Source organism: Gossypium arboreum, chromosome 10 (genome assembly GCF_025698485.1).
Source record: "Gossypium arboreum isolate Shixiya-1 chromosome 10, ASM2569848v2, whole genome shotgun sequence".
NCBI classification, from domain to species: Eukaryota; Viridiplantae; Streptophyta; class Magnoliopsida; order Malvales; family Malvaceae; genus Gossypium; species Gossypium arboreum.
The window spans coordinates 42060851-42072674 of NC_069079.1; the positions used below are offsets into that span (position 1 = coordinate 42060851).

Here is an 11824-nt window from a genome sequence, read left to right on the forward strand (position 1 = left end):
TCATTAATTTATGGAATGGAGGCAATTTTGTCCATTGAAGTCAAGATATCTTCCCTCTAAGTTTTGTCAGAGTTGAAGTTAAGTGAAGCCGAATAGATCCAATGCTGATATGATCAGCCGAATTTGATCTAATAGAAAAGGTTGAGGGTCATCCTTCATGGTTAGATGTACCAAAAATGAATGATGTGAGCTTACAACAAAAAGGTTCGCCCTAGAGAGTTCCATAAGGGTAACTTGATATTGAAGAAGATCCTTCCTATACAAAAGGACTTTATAGAAAAGTGGATGCCAAACTGAGAGGGACCTTATGTGGTAGAAAAGGCCTTCTCTGGAGGAGCATTGATGTTGACCAAGATGGATGGCAAAAACTTGCCTAATCCTGTGAATTTCGATTCAATCAAAAAATACTTCACTTAAAAAAAGTAAAAAGAAAAAGGTAAAACAAAAAAGAGAAAAAAGAATAGAAAAGAAAAAATAAAAGCAAAAAACAAAAACAAAAAAAGAAAAGAAAAAAGAAAAAGAAGAGGCCAAGGCGAAAACCCACAAAGGGCGTCTTGAGGCCAGAGGAGTTTTAAGTTGAAAACTCGAAAAGGGCGGCTCAAATTTTGACAAAGAATGGGCATTCAGTCAATAAGTATTTCACCTAAAAAAGGTGGGGAAAGAGGAAAAATTGGAGAGGCCAAGGCAAAAACCCGCAAAGGGTGCCTTGAGACCAAAAGGGTTTTGAGTTGAAAACTCAAAAAAGGACAACTCAAATTTTGATCGAAGATGGGGCATGTGGTAGTCTTGTCCTCTCAGAGTTAACAAGGAGGAGAAACTTTATATCTTGGGGCATCAACAAAGTACTCTAGGTCTCCTAGGCACATCTCAACTCAAAATGGTCCTCAAGAAGTTTGTGCAGAGAAGCTCATGTTGCGATATTTGGGGCACCTATTTTCATCTTACTCATTTTGAATTTTAGCAAAGTTTGCTATCTTTGATTAATTTATTCATTTCGATCTATGCTCTCAATCAATTTCTTTCTTATTGTATTTGCCATCTTTGATTAACTTATTCGTCTAGAGCTATGCCCTCAGTCAATTTCTTTCTTGTCCATCGTGATAATCTTTTTTAAGCATTTTTCATTTAAATAACAATTAATGGACTAATAATACTTTTACAAAAGGAGTTCTACTTATTACTTTGGAAGCTTCTAAATAGTACAAGAACCTGGAACAGGACTATTACTTAGAACTCGCCAAGCCTAAGGGTTGGAAATATTTGAGATAGAAGAGTCTAAAGTGTGACTATTTCTTCGGATTTTCTGTCAAAGATATCAGCTGAACAAGAAGACAGGACATTGCGTCAGTGATACAACCTTGATGAATAATGAGCAATGACAACCCAAACATTAAGAAAGGATCATTCTCATGACATTCTGCATTCATGCAAATATCATTCATATGCATCTAGTTAGGAGCATTTAATTCATTCTGATCATGACCTCCTAATCATTTGGCATAAGCATAGGCCCATGAAATCGATTCTACAGGTCATGTCCCCTAGAGAACGGTGTAGCAAGATCGGTGAATCCACAAATCTCATCTCCCTAAAGTAGAAGTAGAGCAAATTGAAGTTGTAGATCTTATCTCTTTGAAGTTCCAATGGAGTAGATCGAAGACGGTGGATCTTGTCTTCTTGAAGTTGCAGTGGAGCATATTGAAGCAACTAGTCTTATCTCCCTAAAGTTGCAGTGGAGTAGATCGAAGACGCCAAATCTTATTTTCCTAAAGTTGCAGTGGAACAGATTGAAGGTACAAATTATGGCAGATCTTATCTTCCTGAAGTTGCAGTGGAGCGGATTGAAGCCACTAGCCTTATCTCCCTGAAGTTGCAGCGAAACAAGCTGAAGACAGTGAATCTTATTTCCCTAAAATCGCAGTGGAACAGATTAAAGCTACAAATTATGGTGGATCTTATCTTTCTGAAGTTGCAGTGGAACAGATGAAGCCACCAGCCTTATCTCCCTGAAGTTGCAGCGGAGCAGACTGAAGACAGCTAATCTTATTTCCCTGAAGTTACAATAGAACAGATTAAAGCTACAAATTATGGTGGATCTTATCTTCCTAAAGTTGCAGTGGAGCAGATTAAAGCCACCAGCCTTATCTCCATGAAGTTGCAGCGAAACAGACTGAAGACAGCAAATTTTTTTCCCTGACATTGCAGTGGAACATATTAAAGCTATAAATTATGGTGAATCTTATCTTCCTGAAGCTGCAGTGGAGTAGATTGAAGCCGCCAGCCTCATCTCCCTAAAGTTACAGCGGAGCAGACTGAAGACAGCAAATCCCATCTCCCTGAAATCGCAATGGAGCAGATTGAAGCTACTAATCCTATCTCTCTGAAGTTGAAGTGAAGCGGATTAAAACAATGAATCATATACCTCTAAAGTTACAGTAGATTGGAATTACAAAGTCCTACCTCTCTAAAGAGGCGGTGCAGTGGATCAAAGCAACAAGATGTAGTGGACTAGAATGAGGCTACTTGAAAAAAGGAGTACCAAACAAATCGAGGCTTGGCGAGACAGGGCAAAATTGGTCTTTCTTAAAATTCTTTGCTCCATTCTCATTACATGACAAGGAGCAAAGAGGGGCAGTTATAGAAAGCCCAATTTTTCGAAGGCCCAAACCATACAGAAACCGAAAAATAAAACCAAATCAATAAATTAAACCAAATAAGAGCCCAAAATTTTTAATAGTCCAATTACAAGCCCAAACCAAAATTAAACACCAGCCCAAAACCTAACTAAACCCAAACCCCAAACAACCCAACTAAACCCTAAGCCCAAGAGGGCCCAAAACCTAAACAACATTTTCAACAAACCCTAATCCCTAGCAACCTCCACCGCCGCACGTACACCTCCACGTCGCCATCCGTACCTGCAGAGGAGACAAACAAGCAACAAACATAGAAGAAAACAAAAAAAAAAGTAGAAATGTGATAGCGAAGATTGTATTTCTTTTGGCTATAAAAAGCCACAAACAGATTAATGTATTTTTTTCACGGAGTAATATTAATAAAAAAATAGAAGCAATTGGCAAAAGGTGATTTTTGTTCTTTTTTCTCTTATTTTTTACGAATCTATTTCAAAAAAATATAAAATAATAACGAAGTTTCATACCCGTCGTTTGGTCTTCGCACCATCGCCGATGTTTCTTTTTCTATTCCAAAGGCCGTCAAGTCCCTTGGAATTTGGCCTATCCCATGGCGGAAGATGGTGGTAGTCGAGAGTCTCCTTTATTTTTTTTTATTTTGGCTTTTTCGGTGGTTTTTAAATCAAAATATGAGTTCTACGCGAAAAAAATACTAAAAATGAGGTTCGGGATGATTTTTTGACCACCGTGGACGGCAATGCTGTCGCTGGCAACCAACGGCCGCCACGGTAGTCTGGTGACCGGACCTAGGCCGGAGCTCAAACGAGGGGGGAGAGTTTGAGAGCTCTCAAAAAAAAAATTAAATGAAAGAAGAATGATTTTTTTGAATTTTTTTTTAGTTTATATAGCAACACTAAACGGCATCGTTTTGGTGTTGAAATTCAAACACCAAAACGGCGTCGTTTTGAGCCTTACCCGCATTCGACCCGACCCGAATAAGTCAAGACCTGCGTGTTTCCAACTATAGGGTTATTTGCACGGATAGCCCTTCCGCTCTTGCTGTGCCTTTCGATTAAATCCTATTCTATTTTCTGTGATTTTAATTTGGCCCTGTAATTTATTTTGGCTTTCAATTAAATTCAAATTGAAGTTGCGCGTTTTGGAAGGGGGATTATTTCCCATTTTGGCCCCTCCTTGTTATTCACACATTCATTCTGGTCCTTTCTCTTTCTTACTTATGTCAGATTTGCGCCGAACTTCTGTTTTAAGTCCGATTTAGTCCTTTTTAGTTATTTTTTCTATTTTATTATTAAAATTAATTATTTAACATTATTATTATTACTATTGTTATTATTATTATTATTACTTTTTTAATTATTTTTATTTTTGTTACTATTATTATTGTTATTATTCTTATTATCGTTACTATTATTATATTTTCCTTATTATATTTACTAACCTATCACCATTATCTTATTATTAAACAAATTAATTTTTACATTATTATTATTGTGATATTTCTTTTTGTTTATTTACCTAGTATTTTTTTAAATATATATTTATCTTTTATTATTTATTTACTTATATCCTTTTATAATTTCAAACTTAGATTATTTACTATTATTACTAACATTTTCTTGTTACTTGTTGTTTATTTATATCCTTTTATAATTTCAAATTTTAATATTCTTATATTTATTAATATTATTTCTTAAACTGTTTTATACACCGTTTATTTACGTAATTATTTACTATTTTTTATATTTTATTTTATTTTTACTTTTTCCTTTTTCTATAATCAGCTCATTTGTTTCGTTAATTCCTTTATTTTATTCTCGTTATTCATCTTACTTTTATTAACGCATTTATTTTATTACGCATACTATCATTGTGATTTATTTTTTTATGTTTATATAACAAATTGGTGTTACATTAATCTCTAGACACATACAATTGCGGCTTTTTAAATAAGCACTGTTTGTATTTTGAAATTTGAAAAGTCGTACCCTAACTTACTAGGTTTCGACTTTCTCGATAAGTCCGAATAAACGAATGTTTTGAAAGCATAAATTTTTTAATAAACTCGGGAATTAGGAAATTCATGTTCTATCTTACGGGATATGATTTGTTTCTAAAACTGAGATAATCAAATATCTTTTAAATTAAGTAAATTTTTTAGCGTTTATTGTAGTTTTTAGGGATTTAAGAAATCGTGTCCTAACTTATGGGATGTGGTCCTTTCCTACGATTAACGTGAAATACGCCCTTTTCTCGATTAAGTAATATTTTAACAATGGATCGCATTTTAAAATTTCCTCAAACTATCAATTTTTGACATTAAGACATTAATTAACCAAGTAGGTACCAATTTTGGACGTTATGAGGGTGCATTCCTCTTACGAAACCGAATCCCAAACTCGTTTTTTGAATTTCGTAGACCAAAATCACAGTTTTAGTAAATCAAAACGTTTTATTAAAACGACTAAATTACGAGGTGATCCGATCACACCTCATATAAAAAAAGATCAGTGGCGACTCCCATTTTCGTTTTCATTTTCAAAATCAAAGTCGACCCTTTTTCAAAAAAAAAATAGTTTCGATAGAGATCTTTGATCTCGATAGAGATCCGCTTCCAAGTTGATCCGATTGTGTTCTTCGAGTGTTTTCTTCATTTTCTTTGATGGCTCCCTTATGTCTTCTTTTAATTGGTATTTATAGACTTTAGAATGCTCAGAAAACCTAAAAGTTGTGTTTTCCCGGTTATTTCAGAAGTAGGATGCGAAATCGACATAGGCTGCCACATGGGTGTGTGTCCAGCCCGTGTGAAAATGCTCAGGCCGCGTGGCTCTTGAAAATAGGTTTACTCATTCAATTTTGGCTAGTTTTTTGTTCCTTTCGCTCCCAAATGCATAATTAAAGGATTAGGAGCATCAAATTCACTAATTTGCATAATTAATTATCCAAAAACGCATTAAGAATAAGATTAAAATATGTTACTTTCATAGCTTATCAATCATAGGGATAAATTATTATGCGAAAATACAACTTATGTTAGTATGTAATCTAAATAGTCCATAGCCCGATAAATCAAAATGCACTAGTTTAATAAACTATTATATCATTTATCAAATCTAATTGAGGAGATAACTTTAGTAGTCTATAAAGAAATCTATTAATTATATTGTAATAAGATTTTAATTTGGCATGTTTAATTTTTTTAATTTAACTCGAACAAATTTACTCGATTTGATAAGACACTTACCCTATTTGAAAATTGTTTTCACCTTTTTCACTTTTATAATGCATTTTTGGTGAAAACTGTGAAAATAACTTTTATTATTTTCTAATTTTCACATATTTTCATATTTATTTTTAAAATTTTCAACCAACATGCGTTTTCTTCAATATTTTTTATTTTCTAAAAAATGAAAATGATGTCTATTTCTTTAAATCAAACTGAAGCAAATATTCAGTTCTCTAAAAATACATGTGAATTCAACCCAACGAGTACATCTAATTTAAAATGAAAGAATAAACTGCAAATTGCATAGCTTATGTGTGGAATTTTTTTTATCAAATTCTTGACTCTTTTTTTTTACATAATTTAATACAATTACGAAGAAAAAACCAAAAGATACTTAAATTTGAAAGCAACTGAAAATGTTGACGGACACATAGATGTGGAAATTTTGGTCAAATTCTTGACTTTTTTTTAACTCAATTTAAGAAATTTCAAACTTTCTTCAAAGTAATGAGAATTATGTTGATGAATGTCCTACCAACTTTTTATTTATTTGGAAAAACGACTTCCTATCAAAAAAAGTTCTTTTTTTTTCTCTCAATATTTTGTAAATGAAATTGAAATTCCATGAGATAAAAGATACATATAAATTATTTATGATTATTTTATTAATTCAAAAGTGGAATTTTTATCAAATTCATGAGTATTTATTTTAGTATAATCACATATATACTTCACTGGTTTGATAATTTGGATACAATACTATTCAGATCAAGAGTGATATTCAAGTAAAACTTTCCTATTAATATTGATTTGATATTTCAATTTTATAATGTTATAATTAATTCAAATACATTATCACTTGTCGAGAGGAATTGTACATGCATACCAATGAAAATTTTCATTTTGAGAACAATCTTTGACTTTTTTTTTTACTCAATTTATCATGAAAATAAAAATTGAATTTGAATTTTCAAACTTTACTGAAAGTGACTTTCGATTCCAAAAGTTTTATTTTTCATCTCAAAATTTCGTAAATTAAATTAAAATGCTATGAGAAAAAAGAGAGAGAATAAATTAATACATACATACATATTATTGGTAAACTAGTGGAGTCTAAATCTAAATTTTTAAATTGAAAATATTTGTAAAACAATTGTTGTAACAAAGAAATCAGCCCCAACCCATACTTTTATTTATTGATTACTTAACATCTGAATGTAATTTTTTTTTACGTCCTTGTATTTTCGTATGCTTCATACTTTTTCTTTGCACATTCTAATACTTTTGCCCCATTCTTACTTCACACAAGTAACTTCTATAATTCCTTTAAAAATCCTAAAAGAAATAAAATCGAAAATTTATTCACAGTATATGATTAAAACAATGTATACCATTATGTCAGGTTAAAATCATTGATGCAATTGGATCGATATGTGGTCACATAACTGCAACATCCCATACTCAGCCTAGACATTATGGTCAAATTATGGGGGTTACATCGTACGAGCAAAAAAAAAAGGTGAATAATTTTGAAAGAAACCAACATTCTGTGAGGAGATAAGTCATCTTGAATAGCTCTTGAAAATCATAGCAATTTCCAAAAACGCAGCTTAAAGCAATTCTACCAAAAACTAAGTCCAATTTACTTAGGTGTTGCGAGAAAACTACTAGGTAAACTTCAATTTATTCTGCAGCGGAAAATCTTAAAACATAATGTTTATAAAATCGTGGTTCTTTTTCCTCTAGTTAGTTTAGTTAAGCGTCATTAAAAAGGTAAAGGCTTTTGCGTAATAAAAACCGGAATGGTTCAAAGGATCTAAACAAATCATAAAACGTCCAGAAATAAACAAAATCCAAGAAAAAGTCCAGAATGTCCATAATAAACAAAACATATGAAATCCATAACACTTAAACCAAAATCATGAAACCCGAGCTCTAGAGTCATCGTCCAATCCTAAGTCGAAAGATCACTTAAAACAAAGCAAATAAGGCTTGAGCTTTGAGCCTAGTGTATGATTTGGCCCATAATTTTAGTACAATTAAATTTAATCATCAAATTGGCCCATAATTTTAGTACAATTAAATTTTAGGCTTGAGCTTTAGGTGTTAATCAAAGGGCAGAATATCGTTCATCGGTGTTCTAAGGACGTGGAATTCTCGTTGTACGATAGTAGGTAATGGTTTTCTCACTCGAAAGGTGAATAACCCGTTTCAGGTTTAGTTAGCCCGTTTGTTAAAATGATTAACTGAGTGAAATTTTGATCAAATATAGGTGCTGGAGTGCTTGGGAGTATTTAGGCATCAAAAGCGATACAGGTGTGTACCCGAAAACACAAAAAATGAGAATCGGCAAAAATTGAAAAATGAAACTATCGACCCCACACGGGCGTGTGGTCGCCCGTGTGGTAGGCCGTGTGGCAGTACACGACCGTGTGGTTGATGAACTAGGCTGTACGCACGTGACACGGGTGCACGACATGGTCGTGTGATGGGCGAAGAGGCCGTGTGTGAGACACGGGCTCGACCAATTGGGCCGTGTAGGCTAACGCGTGTGGGATTCTAGGCCAGGCCATATGATCCACACGACTGATAAACCGTAATTTATACATATTTCTATCCCATGATTCGCACATTTTATGGATGATTTTTCCTTAGATTTGGTGAATTCGATGCTCCTAATGCATTAATTTCATGTTTTAAACTTAGGTGAGCATAGGAGAGTGAAATGAACGAGAATCAGGCCAAAAACGGAGAAAATAGGCCAACGTAAGAAATCAACAAGGCCTGGACACATGGCCTTGTCAATTTGGCAAAATCAAAGTTTACCTTTTTATTTATGTTTTGTATTCATTATTCTTCTGAGATGTTTACCTTTTTAGTTATGAACTAAAACCCCTAAATACCTAAGAGGAATGAAATCTATGACAGATCTTGTTATTATTATCTAAATTGCATGATAAATATTTGACTTGTTCTTAATTATGTGTTCTTAATTCTTGTTTTGATATTGATAAATGCCAAATTATACATATCTATACCCCAAATACTTAGCATATTTATGGATGTTTACTACTAGATTTGTGGATTTTGGTACTCTTAATCCGGTTATTTCATGTTTTGTACTCAAGAGAGCACCAAGAGTCAAAAAGAGCCAAAAATGAGCCAAAAAGGGACAAAACGGACCAAATCGAGAAGATAACACTGCCTAAGCCTTGCCATATGGGCATCTCACACGCTCGTGGCCTTCGGGGTTGTCGACCAAGGTTTTCACAATTCACACGGCCTGGACATTGAGCCCACAAGGCAGTGTGCAAATTAACGAATCGAACACGTCCTGGCAATCACGTCACACGGCTGTGACACACGGGCGTGTCCCTTTTTCAAAGAGTTGTATTTTACATGGAAAAGGATACTTAGGGAGGAAGAAAGTCAATCCAAAGCCTATATAAACACCCTAAGTGTGACCTAGAAGGGGGTTGCTCTTTCGAGAACTTTTCTGGAATACAGAACCTCACACCGGGAATTACTTAATGAAAGCCAGATGATCCATCCCAAAAGCCGGAGCTACTCCAAGACTGAAGATCTCTCTCAGAATTCCTTCAAGGGTTTTAGAGTTTTCTTTATATTTTTTCATTTTCATACTTTTGAGATGTATTATTATTTTATTATGAACTAAACCCCTTAGATACCTAAGGGGGATAAAACCTATGATGGATCTTGTTATTATTATCTGAACTGTATGATACATACTTGATTTGTTCTTAATTATGTGTTCTTAATGCTTGAGTTAATATTTTGGGTATTAATTCATGATTTGATGTGCTTATGCAGAGGAGGAATAGACCCCGCGTAAAAGTAGATTTGGCATAATTAAGCGAAGTTGATCGAACGCCTATAATAGGGTTACGAGATTTTTCCAGATTAGGATGAAACCTAATATGGGAATCCATAGAGTGATTTACTGCTTCCCTAGGGGTTTTAATTAAAAAATAAATTTCAATTAATTCAACTGAGGGTTAGACATTATTAGTCTCGAAAGGGATAATAACATAGGTTAGGGAGTCTCACGGATCAAGTCAAGTGAATAAATTGTCCGGTTCAGAGTCAGATAACAAGTGAAATCTAGGTGGATTCCTCCTTGGGTGTCGCCTTTATCAATTTCTTTTCTTCAAGTCTTTTTCCAAAATTTCTCTTCACTTTAATTAAATTAGTTAATTACTTTAAATAATTAGTTAATTAAAACAAACCCTTTTATTTCTAGGCTAGATAATAAAAAGATAGTTATTACTGGTACTTTTGGTTACCTTAGGTACGATTTCCCGGTCTTGCCGTTACTATACTATTGTTTGATAGGTGTGCTTGCCTTTTCATCGTGATAATAGTTAGTCTAGGTCTGATCTTCATTATAAATATTTATTACTTGTTACAAATCACGCGATCAAGTTTTTGGCGCCGTTGCCGGGGAACTGAAATATTAGGAACACTAAATTTTTATTACTTTAGCCATTTATTTTTCTTGCAATTTAATTTTATTATTATTATTATTTATTAATTTACTAACTCTTTCTCTTGGCAGGTTTTTATAGTTTATGACTAGAAGAAACCAATCAGGACCATTACTTTTTGATGAAAAAATCGATCGCATAGTTCGTAGAAATCAAAGAGAAATAAGGCGTAGTTTACGATACACGGAGAACGAGCGAGAAGACGATACTCAACCCTAACCGAAGAGATGGCCGAAAACCTAGGCGATCAGTTGCCTCCTGTAATTACAGCTAATCAAAATCCTGCTTCACATACTATGTATGACTATGCTAAACCTTCTTTAACAGGAACTGAGTCTAGTATAGTTAGACCTGCTATTGCTGCGAATAATTTTGAACTAAAACCTAACACAATTTAGATGATACAGTAGTTTGTTCAGTTTGATGGTTTGTAGGATGAGGGTCCCAACATGCACTTGGCGAATTTTCTTGAATTTTGAAATACATTCAAAATCAATGGCATTTCTGATAATGCCACTCCTCTTCGATTGTTTCCCTTTTCACTGAGAAACAAAGCTAAACATTGGTTGAACTCGTTACCACGAGGGTCTATCACTACTTGGGAACAAATGACCGGGAAATTTTTACTAAAATATTTTTCGCCGGCTAAAACGGCTAAATTACATAATGATATCTCTTCTTTTGTGTAGATGGATTTAAAAACACTTTACGATGCATGGGAGAGATACAAGGACTTACTGAGAAGGTGCCCTCACCATGGGTTACCGCTTTAGCTACAAGTTCAAACGTTCTATAATGGTGTGAATTCCTCGACAAGACAAATGATTGAAGCAGCTGCTGGCGGAACCATCAACAATAAAACACCAGAGGATGCCTCTGAATTTATAGAGGAGATGTCACTGAATAACTATCAGTAGCAAGTTATGAGGACGAAGCCAACGAAAACAACTGGCGTTTATAACATCGATTCAGTCACCATACTCTCTAATCAGGTAGAACTTCTCAATAAAAAGATTGACGGTTTACTTGGTTCTACGCAGGTACATCCAGTAATGAGGTGTGACTCAAGTGGCGGAAGTGTACATACAGAATACCAACCCTTCAATCCTATAACTGAAGAAGAACAAGTCAACTATATGGGTAACAATAACTCTAGATCTCTAAATAACCCATACAGTAATACTTATAATGCAGATTGGAGGAACCACCCAAATTTCGCCTGGGGTGGTCAAGGGAAGCAAAAGCCACAAAATCCTCAGGGTTTTCAACATCCACCTTATCAACAAGAGAAGAAACCAAACCTTGAAGAGATGCTTTCTAAATTCTTCTCGGTGTCAGAAACCCGTTTCCAAAATACTGAGACAGCAATTAAGAATCAACAAGCATCGATCTAAGGACTCGAAACTTAGATAGGCCAGCTATCCAAACTAATCTCCGAACGA

The 11824-nt window shown here is 34.2% G+C and overlaps 1 non-coding gene across 1 annotated transcript; it reads right to left on the bottom strand.

Annotated features, from left to right (window-relative positions):
• Positions 1-11039: 11039 nt before the first annotated feature.
• Positions 11040-11145, bottom strand: LOC128283348 (small nucleolar RNA R71). The gene has a single exon (XR_008273690.1). It is a non-coding gene; the product is annotated as a small nucleolar RNA R71 (small nucleolar RNA).
• Between the last annotated feature and the right edge of the window lie 679 nt (positions 11146-11824).